General features: G+C 39.1%; 1 pseudogene; it reads right to left on the bottom strand.

The window, feature by feature from the left end:
- Positions 1-1,363: 1,363 nt before the first annotated feature.
- LOC131456097 (uncharacterized) lies at positions 1,364-10,127 on the bottom strand (annotated as a pseudogene).
- Between the last annotated feature and the right edge of the window lie 1,922 nt (positions 10,128-12,049).

The raw sequence follows: 12,049 nt of genomic DNA, 5'->3' as shown, positions 1-12,049 counted from the left end.
AAAACATTCTACAATAAAACAATGAATTATGAACAAGTAACAGCTATTTAGTGGCAAAAATAGTTGGCAGGTAACTCATGTAATTTGAATGGGATACAAGATAATATTGTAAATTAAAATACAATAAATGGTTGTTTATCATATAAAACAATACATTGTTGTGTTTTATATACGGCAATAACCTGTAAAACGTATCCAGTAATATGTTGTAATTAATGTTTACAGTAATTAACAACACTTTTACAGCACTTTATTGGCAACTTTTTTGCCTGTTCTTTACTGTAAATTCTACAGGAAATTTGTTACAGTGTAGTTATAATATTAATGAAAAAAATAGCTTTGGACTTGCAAACTATACTCGTTACTTTATTTCTAGCCGAGGTGAATTTCTGCCTGTCAGAGGTCAAACCAGATTTCAGGGCTTTCTTGAGCAGCATATCTCTGTCTTTCATCGGTTTTATACACTTGCTGTCTATCCATGTCAGAGCATTTCTATTATTTTCCCTCGTCTTCCCTTCTTTATAAACTGTGATATTATTCTATTCATCTTCAGGCCGAAAGACTCACAACCTTTTACTATGTCATAGTACTGTTAGAAGATTATACGTTTTGAGAATTCTGTCAGGCTGGTTTGTAAATATCAAGTCTATTCGGTTTGAAGAGTGGGTAGTAATTTGGGTGGGTTTTTCCAATAATTGTTTAAGATTAAAACGTTCTGTAATTTGTTTGAGGTTATGTTTGTGTTTTATATCAACCCAGTTAATATTAAAATCACCTACACTGTAACAAATTGACTGTATTTACAGTAAATACCTGGCAAAACATTTGCAAGTAAAGTATTGTAAAATTCCTGTTAATTACTGTAAAAAGGATTACAGTAAATTACAGGATAACTTTTACAGGTTTTTGTTGTATATAGATTACAGCAAATTTTTTTTCCGGAAAAACAACTATTAATTTTAATCTAGTTTACAACATTATCTTGTATTTTATTCAAATTACTAAAGTTGCCAGTAAATAGCTGTTAATACTTCACAATACAATATGTTGTTGTTGAATGTATTTACAGTTAATTTTTGTTTTTCACATTAGCAGCTTTGCAAAATATGCATATTGAATGAGACCAGGCTTGCTGTTACTCCAAAATTCATCAACATTACATGTCATTTTAGCAGACGCTTTTATCCAAAGCGACTTACAATAAGTGCATTTGGCACATGGGTACAAATAAGAGCTTGAAGTAAGTAAGAGCTTCAAGTAAGCCAAACTATGACGTGCTAGTCATAAGTGCGATGTATACGTTTTTTTTTTGTTTGTCGTCATCGTCTTAGTCAAGGTAGAGTAGGAAGAAATGTGTTTTTAGTCGGCGGCGGAAAATGTGGAGGCTTTCCGCTGTCCGGATGTTGATAGGGAGCTCGTTCCACCATTTGGGAGCTAGGACAGGGAACAGTCTCGAGTTCTGCGAATACCTCTGTGATCCTCTCAGTGAGGGGGCAGCGAGTCGGTTTGCCGATGCAGAGTGGAGTGAGCGGGCTGGGGTGTAGGTTTTGATCATGTCCTGGATGTAGGCTGGACCGGATCCGTTTGTAGCATGGAACACAAGCACTAGAGTCTTGAAGCGGATCCGAGCAGCTACAGGAAGCCAGTGAAGGGAGCGGAGGAGCGGTGTAGTGTGGGAGAACTTTGGTAAGTTGAAGACCAGTCGAGCTGCTGCATTCTGGATGAGCTGCAGAGGTCGTATGGCACACGCCGGGAGACCAGCCAGGAGGGAGTTGCAGTAATCCAAGCGTGAGATGACAAGAGCCTGGACCAGAACCTGTGCCGCCTTCTGGGTTAGAAGAGGCCGTATCCTTCTGATGTTGTGCGACATGTATCTGCAAGATCGAGCTGTTGCAGCAATGTTGGCAGTGAGGGAGAGTTGGTCATCAAGTGTCACACCCAGGTTCCTGCGGTATGAGAAGGAGCTACCACAGAGTTGTCGAGGGTGATGGTCAGGTCTGTGGAGGGAGAGCCCTTTCCTGGGAGAAAAAGAAACTCAGTCTTGTCGAGATTGAGTTTCAGGGGATGGTCAGACATCACTGAGATATGACGGTCAGACAAGCGGAGATCCGTTCTGCTACATGTGTGTCGGAGCTGGGAAAAGAGAGAATGAGTTGGGTGTCATTGGCGTAGCTGTGATAGGAAAAACCATGAGAGAGAATAACAGAACCAAGAGAGTTGGTGTATAGAGAGAAGAGGAGAGGGCCCAAGACAGAACCCTGAGGGACCCCAGTAGCTAGAGGACAGGGTTCCGACACAGATCCTCTTCAGGTTACTCTGTATGTTCGGTTTTGAAGATAGGACGAGACTAGGGTAAGTGCAGAGCCTGAGACACCTAGTTCTTGAAGGGAGGAAGTAAGGATCTGGTGGTTAACTGTGTCAAACGCTGCAGAAAGGTCCAAGAGGATGAGCACAGAGGAGAGAGAGGCAGCCCTGGCAGTGTGGAGTTGCTCAGTGACAGCAAGAAGTGCAGTTTCGGTCGAGTGACCTGCTTTAAAACCAGACTGAAGAGGATCAAGAAGGTTGTTCCGGTGAAGGTAGGAGGAGAGTTGATTAAAGATAGCACGCTCCAGAGTTTTGGAGAGAAAAGGAAGAAGAGAGACAGGTCTGTAGTTATTTACTTCAGACGGGTCAAGGGTGGGTTTTTTAAGGAGGGGGGGGTCACTCTGGCCTCTTTAAGAGAGTCCGGAAAGCAACCAGATGATAGAGATGTGTTAATGAGGTGGGTGAGGAAAGGAAGAAGATCAGAAGCAATTGACTGAAGAAGGTGAGAAGGGATAGGGTCAAGGGGGCAGGAGGTGGGGCGGGCAGAGGTTATTAGGGAAAGAACTTGATCATGAGATAGAGGGGTGAAAGAGGATAGAGAAGGAGCTGAGTTTGTGGTTGGTAGAGTGGTGAGATCAGGAGGTGGGGTTGAGAAAGTTTTTTGGGGTTAGAGAAAGAGGATTCAATTTTAGTCTGATAGAAAGATTGTTTGGCTGCAGAGATAGAGGCAGTGAAGGTGGAGAGAAGAAAATGATAGGAAAGCAGGTCATAAGGGTGTTTTGATTTCCTCCATTTCCTTTCTGCTGCCCGTATCGTGGCTCTCTCAGCACGCACTGAGTCAGACTGGGGAGGACTTACAAACCCGCCGTGACGTAAGAGGACAGAGAGAGTCAAGAGAGGAGGACAGAGTAGAGAGGAAGGTGTCTGTGGCAGAGTTGGGATGCATGAGTGAGAAGGAGTCAGCTGAAGGAAGTGCTGAGAACAGTTGAGGAGAGAGAGGAGGGGGAGAGAGCGAATGTTACGACGGACAAGTGCAATATCCTATGAGATGAGATCAACAGTATTTAACTGTAATACGCATCAGTCAGAATACACCTTGCCTGTCATTTTACAATATGTTACTGTGGGAAAATGCTGTCAGCTACTGTAATTATTTTGGACCCATGATGCATTGCGGTGTACAGTTATACTTTGTAAAATGACAGAACAAAAAGTTACTGTAAAATTTTAATGTAGAAATTACAGCAAGTTGATTTATTTCAACATCTCCAGCCAGAATTAGAATAGAATATATACTTTATTAATCCCCTTAGGGAAATTATCTCTCTGCATTTGACCCATCCTAGAATTAGGAGCAGTGGGCTGCCACACTGAGTAGCGCATTGGGGTTGGGTATCTCGCTCAGGGGGGGGGCTTGGGGACTTGAACCAGCGACCTTCCGGTTACAAGCCAAGTTTCCTTTCCATTTGGCCACAGGCTGCCCGTAAGGTGTACAATTCCCAAGGAAGGTTTGGAAAACTGTTCATTTGAGTGTCCATGTTTACCAGGAGGTGGCCTAGCATTGCCCTCATCCAGTATTCTTGTGAAGAGTAGGTGCTGACTCATCTTTGCTTCAGGAGGACTTGGTCACTGTTTTCATCATTTTTCTGTGGAAATGATTTGCACAGCAGCAGATAAAGACATACAAAAGCAAGTAGCAGATAGTTTGATGGCAAGATCCACTGTCTTTGAGGTTTTCGGAAGCAATTTTGTGGTGAACACACAGGACCTGCCAAACTGTGTGACTGCTCTACAGCGGCCATTTTGTTGTGCTTCTTTGGACAGGACTGTGGTCACTTTGCTTTCTGTTTATGTTTTCAAACTAGTAAAGAACACTTCATAGAGGCTGCTCATCTTCCCCATCAGCTGCCACTAACCCTATTATCTAATTTCCTGTTGGTTTCTATAAACATCTCCAACTTGGGCCTTTAAGTATGGTAGATACATTTAGTGAGAGGTCAGAAAGCCCTGATGTTGTTGGTGAATCTTTGAGTGTTAGATGATTTCATTTCTGTGCAGGTGGCCGATCAGCCTGTGCTTCAACGTGTGTCCACTGTCTACTGAAGACCAAAGACACTTTTGTCCACTGTCTTATCTTTAGGTACCTTGTGTTTCATACTGTAACTACTGTATGTAATACATAATCCTTTAACCTAAAGTAACCATACAAACTTGCCTCTAATCGTTCTCATTTGAGGGGTTTTTCTAACTTTTTGATGCTTGAGTACAAGCTTCTGAATGTTCTTCCATATATTTCAGACTGTATACCACTATGTACCAAACTGCTTCTGTAGATACAGCAAAGTGGAGTCTATGGACCCCCAGGTGTTTTTCAGGGGTTACAGTGTGTCACCAGCAAAATATGGATTGTTTATTTTCAACTATACACACAAATAAAACAATGACATTATATAACTATTTCGATCATCACACACAAATAATTTGTGTCATTTTAGTGCTCACTGACTTTTTGCATTAAGTGAAAGACTTGGTGTACATTAATATTACATTCATTTTGCATCATTTAATTTTACTTTGCTTAAGGTTCAATGCTAGACTGCAGTCATAGTAATAAAGTAAAACATATCCATAACAATGGAACGTTTTTCGATTCAGTTGTTCAATGCCACAGACTCTCAATTAAACAATCATGATTAATGACACTGCATTAGCTGACTATTTTGCTGGGAAAGTATACATAAACAAATACAATAAATGTACATGCTGTCAGTAAACCAAGTGTCTGCTGCTGCTGCTGCTGCTGCTTGTATCCAGGCTCAGGGTTGTGGTCGTTGTCTTTGCCTCTGAAGAGCTTGTGCTGAGAGGTGAGGAGTAATCCTGTGATAAAAAAAAAACATGTTGTGACAGATTACACTGTAAGTTATTTACTTTGAATAAACTACAAATTATAATTCAACACTCAACTGACATATTCTGTGGCAAATATCTGTGTAGATGTATAAACATGTCATCACTGACTCCCTAACCCTAACCCTGTATAAACTTATAACTTCATACAAGTGTTGTGTATCTGCTCCTGGTCTCTGTCTTCTGTCTCGACCTCATCTCCCTCGTGTCCTTTCTCTCCCCCACCTCTCCTCTGTCCCTCATTTTTCCTTTTACCCCAAACGGTCGAGGCAGACGCTGCACATCTCTGAGTCTGGTTCTGTCAGACATTTCTTCTCCCTCTATCAGTCCACTGTTCTTATCTAGTAGAGTTCTTCTCTGGAGCTTATTCCTCTTTTGTAAGTCAAGCGTCTGCTAAATGCTTAAATGTAAATGTAAATATATGATGTTGTCTATGTACAGGGATTTGAGATAGCGCATGTTGTGATTCAGCCATATACAAATAAAATAAAATTGAATTGAATTTAATTGAATATCTATAATATGACTCCATAAATCCACAGCAATTCATGCGGTGCATCATGTGTTGTATGCATGACGTACATGAATGTTCACGTCAGCAAATTTTTGGTCCTCTTGTCACTTTTTTCATTATTTTACAGCAACATAAACCTGAAAAGGTATGTTTTTAGTAAGTCCACGACTCTTAGCTGATTTATACTTCTGCATCGCCTTGACAAGGTCTAGGTTGAGAACCGCTTCCGTAGCTGGGCTACTGTGTGCAGGTGACGCTGAAGTATAAACTTGACTTGTTAGTTTATTTTTTGTGACAAAATGACTGTGTGGAAAGTTAAATTCCTGAAAAAAACATGAACAATAGCTGTATGTTGTAGGATGACATCACTGTTTTCTGCAACGTTGAGGAGGGGAGGAGGAGGAGGCGTTTGGTGCTGTTACGACAGTGCAGTGACAGTACACTCTGCAACTGTAGGGGGGTAGGGGTTGAAATATTTTTGGTTATATATATATTGGTTATAATAAGACAATTAGTAATTGAAGATTCAAAACAAATGAATGTATAGATGCTATATGCATCTGTGTGTGTGTGTGTGTGTGTGTGTGTGTGTGTGTGTGATTTTCTGTGTTATTTCTGCAGTCATGAAAAAGGCTGAGACTCTGATCGATTTGGCTCGAACCCTCAGGTTCTGTGCATCACATCCACACGTGCACTCAAACAAATCTGTCTATCACTGCGCCTGTCCTGCCTGTGATCATCGCACGCTCTTTGACATTTGAAGTGTGTCTGTGCCGGCCCCAGTCTTTGCTGGGTGCTGCAGTCAAGTAGAAGTCAATAGAGCTGACAGGGAGTGCACTGACGGACTCTCGTCCTTGAATGGTTTTATGGACTTTTACCCAGAGAAATACAATGTGAAACAATGACCAGCCGTCTTTTGCACCCCCTCCTTTTATGCACACCACCACCACCACTACTGCCACAGGTTTTTGGTAGCCCCATATTATCCAAGCCCATACTACCACCATGGACCCCCCACCCCCAGCCCTCCATAGCTCATTGATCACTGATGACACATCAGTAATTGAGTTGGGATAGATAAGGACGAGCGACAAGACCCTGAGGTCCTGACACCAGAACAAACACTGCGTGTCACCACACAAGATCTTTTTGGCCATGCTGCCTCTTGTTTCCCCTGTTCCTCTGTGGCTGTTGGTCCATCTGTTGAAACCCTTTCAGAAAATGAACACATGTCAAATGTTCACTTATGAGACATCACACGAGCAAAGATGCAACAACAAAAGACTTTATATATTTGCTCATTGCATTAATTTTCATATTTATGTTCATATAGAACTATATATGTAGAACTTTATATATATATACTTATACTTATACTTTATATATATATGTCATTTTTGTCACATTTTGGACAACATACTAAACTATGACATTTTGGTGACTTTTTTGGATGACATACTTAACTATGACATTTTTGTCTAATTTAGGACGACAAAATAAACGGTGACATTTTTGTCTCATTTTGGACAACATACTAAACTGACATTTTGCCAAATTTTGGACGACACAATAAACCGACATTTTTGCCAAATTTTGGACGACATACTAAACTGTGACTTTTTTGTCACATTTTAGACGACATACTAAACTATGACATTTTTGTCAAATTTAGGACGACATACTTAACTATGACATTTTTGTCAAATTTAGGACGACATACTAAACTATGACATTTTTGCCAAATTTTGGACAACACACTCAACTATGACATTTTCGTATCATTTTGGACGACATACTAAAATATGACATTTTTGTCAAATTTTGGACAATAAACTTAACTATGACATTTTTGTCAAATTTTGGACAATAAACTAAACTATGACATTTTTGTCAAATTTTGGACAATAAACTAAACTATGAAATTTTTGTCAAAAGTTGGACAACATACTAAACTGACATTTTTGTCAAATTTAGGACGACATACTAAACTATGACATGTTTGTCAAGTTTTGGACAATAAACTAAACTATGACATTTTTGTTACTTTTTGGACGACATACTAAAATATGACATTTTTGTCAAATTTTGGACAATAAACTAAACTATGACATTTTTGTGACTTTTTGGACAACATACTAAACTATGACATTTTTGTCAAAAGTTGGACAACATACTAAACTATGACATTTTTGTCAAATTTAGGACAATAAACTAAACTATGACATTTTTGTGACTTTTTGGACAACATACTAAACTATGACATTTTTGGCAAAAGTTGGACAACATACTAAACTATGACATTTTTGTCAAAAGTTGGACAACATACTAAACTATGACATTTTTGTCAAATTTTGGACAATAAACTAAACTATGACATTTTTGTGACTTTTTGGACGACATACTAAACTATGACATTTTTGTACATAGTTAGTTAAGAGCTACTAACCACTACGCCACCATGCCACTCAGGTCTTACAGTAAAATGTCATGTATGTCGTCAACATTTGACAAAAATGTCCTCCGATGCATTACTAAAACAGATTGTGTTTTTTGAAACACATGACATTTTTGACACATCAACATGTTATAGTATAGTACGACATGAAAAAAAAACAATGATTAGTAAGAAATGGGAGACATACATACACAGAATTATCCCAGACCTGGGATTGAACCCAGCACAATCCTGCAAAAGTAGCATAGTTAAGACCTATTAATCACTATGCCACCATGCTCAGGTCTTGAAAACTAATAGCTTGTCATTCTCGATCAAACTGCACGTTTTGATATAGGATGTGTGGGGGTTTTCTCAAAACTGTCAAATACCACTTTGTCTAAATACTTCAAGTTTTAAAGGTTCAATCCACCCAAATGTTACTCCTTTACCAGCACAAGTCCTGCACCCGACGACATCGGCAGTAAGAACTGCAGGCACGCTCGAAATTTCCCCGCAGAATTTTCTAGTCACACTTAAGTTGTTCCTCAACTTTCACTAAAGTGCAAATATCATCTGATATTTATAGCAATGATACACACAATATCATTAAGACATTCTCACTGATGATGATTAATATATATTGACTGACTGGGATTTACCTGGGTTCAGCTGCTGAAACATGAAACAAAGACTGTCCTTAAAGTTATTGGCAAAAAGGTGAGCCCTTATTTGTGATAAAGCACATATCTTCTTACTTTTGTTCATGTAGTTTTAATGCTGCTTATTTTATTATTTTAATAGATTTGTTGACGCACTCAATCAAAGCTTGTGCTATGATTTTCAATCAAAAAGCAATTCAATTACTATAAAAAAACATCTCATAAGTTTCATTTTCAAATAAATACTTGTGTTTGTACATTATCATTTTGGTAATGTAATAATAGCTCCGTCTTTAAAGAAGAGTTTAAAATAGTCATAAATAAAAATGTTCTCAAACTGGATTATTATTATTTGCTTTTCACAGTTTCCACATCATGAGGATTTGGATCAAAATAATCTGTGACCTGAGACCTGTCTGTCACTATTATGACATCACATTTCAAGCTGGTTGAATAGTTAAACTTAAACAGACAGCTCACTAATAATAATCATGAATTGCAGTCGACTACATTTTTTAAAGTTCAGAAGGTCCAGAAAGGCAAAAAAAAATAAAGAATCAAGGTTTAAACAGAAAGAGAGAGAACATGTTGTTAGCAGGACATACAAGTGTGATAAATTTCTGTTCGTCTTTTGTCGGTGAATACGTCTGGGCCCATATGCTGGACTACAAAGCAGTATTTAAAAAGCCAGGCCTACCACGTTAAAGCCTGTAACAATCTCTGTTCATGGTAAGTTATCACTCTCAATTAATCACCTCCCACAATGGGATTTCTGATGTGTTCAAGCCCCCTGAAAGCTGCAGGTCAGGCTGAGGGCAGACTGACTCTCAGTTGGCCATTCTCTTTCCCCTCACTCCCCTTTCACTTTATCACACCTCTCAGCCACTGCCAACTGAAGTGCGTTTATGTTTCTTCTATTCCTCTATCTTTCTGAAAGAATGACAGAGGTATGCATCCCACAGTCCAAAGCAAACAGAGATAGTAGGTGTATGGATGTGTGTCCTTTTGTGATGCAAGAGCCTCTGCAGTCTGACTGACTGACTGACTGGCTGACTGGCTGACTGGCTGAGAGCCTTTCTGCCTGATTGAAACCCCTCCCTGATCATTCCACTGTGTTCCACTGGCTGTGTTAGCCTATGAATGGTATTGTATTGTTGTGCTCTCCCCATTCCTGAACTGCTGAATGGGTTTAACCACTGGTTTAGATTCAGTTACACGGTTTTGGTTGAAAGTGTCCCCCTCCCACTGCTTTGGACTCCATGGTTCTCTTGGCTGACCTGTTTAGAAGCTGCAGTGGAAGTGTCATGTCGCCCCTCCCATGGGCTGGACCTGACATCCACTTTGATAGGTAACAAAAAATGACTTGGGGTGGGATTAAACCAATGGGTCTTTTCTGAACCACAATGAATTGACAATTTATGGTGGAACAGTGTTGTGACGGCAGACTTTGAAGAGGAGGATGCGGTCATTCACTGGGTTACCATATATGGGATGTGGAGTGATGGGCAACGGCGGAAAGCTTTGCAAAAATGTCCACGGTTTCGTACGACAAAGAGAATATTCTGGAAACGTTTATTAAGACTAAACAAATACTTCTTAAGGGATTTTTCTATATTAACCTATTTATTAGCTGAGGGACATGATTTTTTTACCCTGCAAACTGTATGCATATGTTCAGTTATAGTTGATATACACGTGATGTACATGCATTGTAGAAAACATTGCCACCTTAGGGCCATTAACAACGTCATTAATTATTCTTGTTTTTAGGTTATTTTGTCCATAAATTGTATTTACACATTTTATTTTGTATTTTTTCAATATTTCTATTAAATTAGATGGATTCGATTATTTGTCATCACCCTTTGATGGATCCTGCCTGCAGTGAAAGCTGTACTGTTGTGGAAAGGATTCTTTATTTTTCCTTCCATGGTATTAGTCCACGCTTTTATCAATTCATCTCTGGGATTTTGGCCAAATTTGTCAAGTAAATTCAAACAATGTCGTCCGTTTTATCTGTTCACATATTGACATTTCATTTAGAACCTTGAGCAAGATCATTACTAATAACACAACAGGTGTAGCAGCTAAATGAATAACTATGTTTTTTCATCCTATGGGTGACAGGAAGCGCTACATTGTAAAAGACATCTGCATTGTTCCATTTCCTTTAATTTACCACTCACTGATTATAACATACAGCGATTATAATGATTAGGCCGCTTTTGTTGTATAAATCTGAATATGTATTTAATTTGTAAATGTATGGATGTTATTTTCACCCGTGTTTTATATATTTTAATTTATTTTATTTGTCTGTATTGTATCGCCTTGTGTGAGTTTTATGTCTTTTATTTATTTTATATTCTGCACAGCACGTTGGTCCACTGTGGTTGTTTTAAAGAGCTTTGCAAATAAAGTTGATTTGAACTGGATTGGACAGTGTATTTCATACACAGGGGCGACTTAATATGCTTTACATGAAAACAAAATAACAGAACATTGATTTGTTTAATCTGCACAGTTCCTTGGCTACTGCTGTTGAGGTGATCGTGGCTCATTTCTTTACTCCACAGCAAGGATCCTTCCAAGTATCAACCAAGCACATTCATCCTTCAGGGGATCCAAAAAGAAAGAATGAGGAGGTTTGATTCATCCATAAAAACACCCTCTTTGCTTGGTAAACTGAGTTGTTACTTCTATGATGCCTCGTTACAAAGCACATGAGAATTCCAATATGGTACTTCAAAAAGAGGTCTGTTAGTAACACACACAGCAAGGAGGAGTAAATAATAAAAACCTCTCTAAGGACAAAGGAAGCTAAAATTAAACAATACCTCACTTCTTTAACCAGATACGGCCTTTGTTGAAGTCTAATGCTCCCCACTGTGGTATACAACTTGTCTGAAGCATGCTTTTCTTCACAAGCATGCAGGGACTGACTAAATGGAAAATATTATAAAGAAATGTATATAAAAAAATCAATTCTCTCTCTCTCTCTCTCTCTCTCTCATACACGCAGTTTTACTTCTGCTCATTTCCCATCAGTCCCCTGGTGTGTTGGAATAGGACAAGCCTATAATCAATTAGGTGTTCTCTCTTCATGTGGCTGTCAATTAGCCTGAGCAGTGATTGGGGATATGACTGCTTTATTAGCTGAGCTCGCTGTCCTTCACTCCTTACTACACTACTGACAACAAGTAACCCAATAACATTTCACGTTGACAC

The sequence above is a fragment of the Solea solea genome, chromosome 1 (genome assembly GCF_958295425.1).
Source record: "Solea solea chromosome 1, fSolSol10.1, whole genome shotgun sequence".
Taxonomy (NCBI): Eukaryota; Metazoa; Chordata; class Actinopteri; order Pleuronectiformes; family Soleidae; genus Solea; species Solea solea.
The sequence above is the reverse complement of the archived record's forward strand: the minus strand, read 5'-3'. Positions and strand labels throughout refer to the sequence as shown.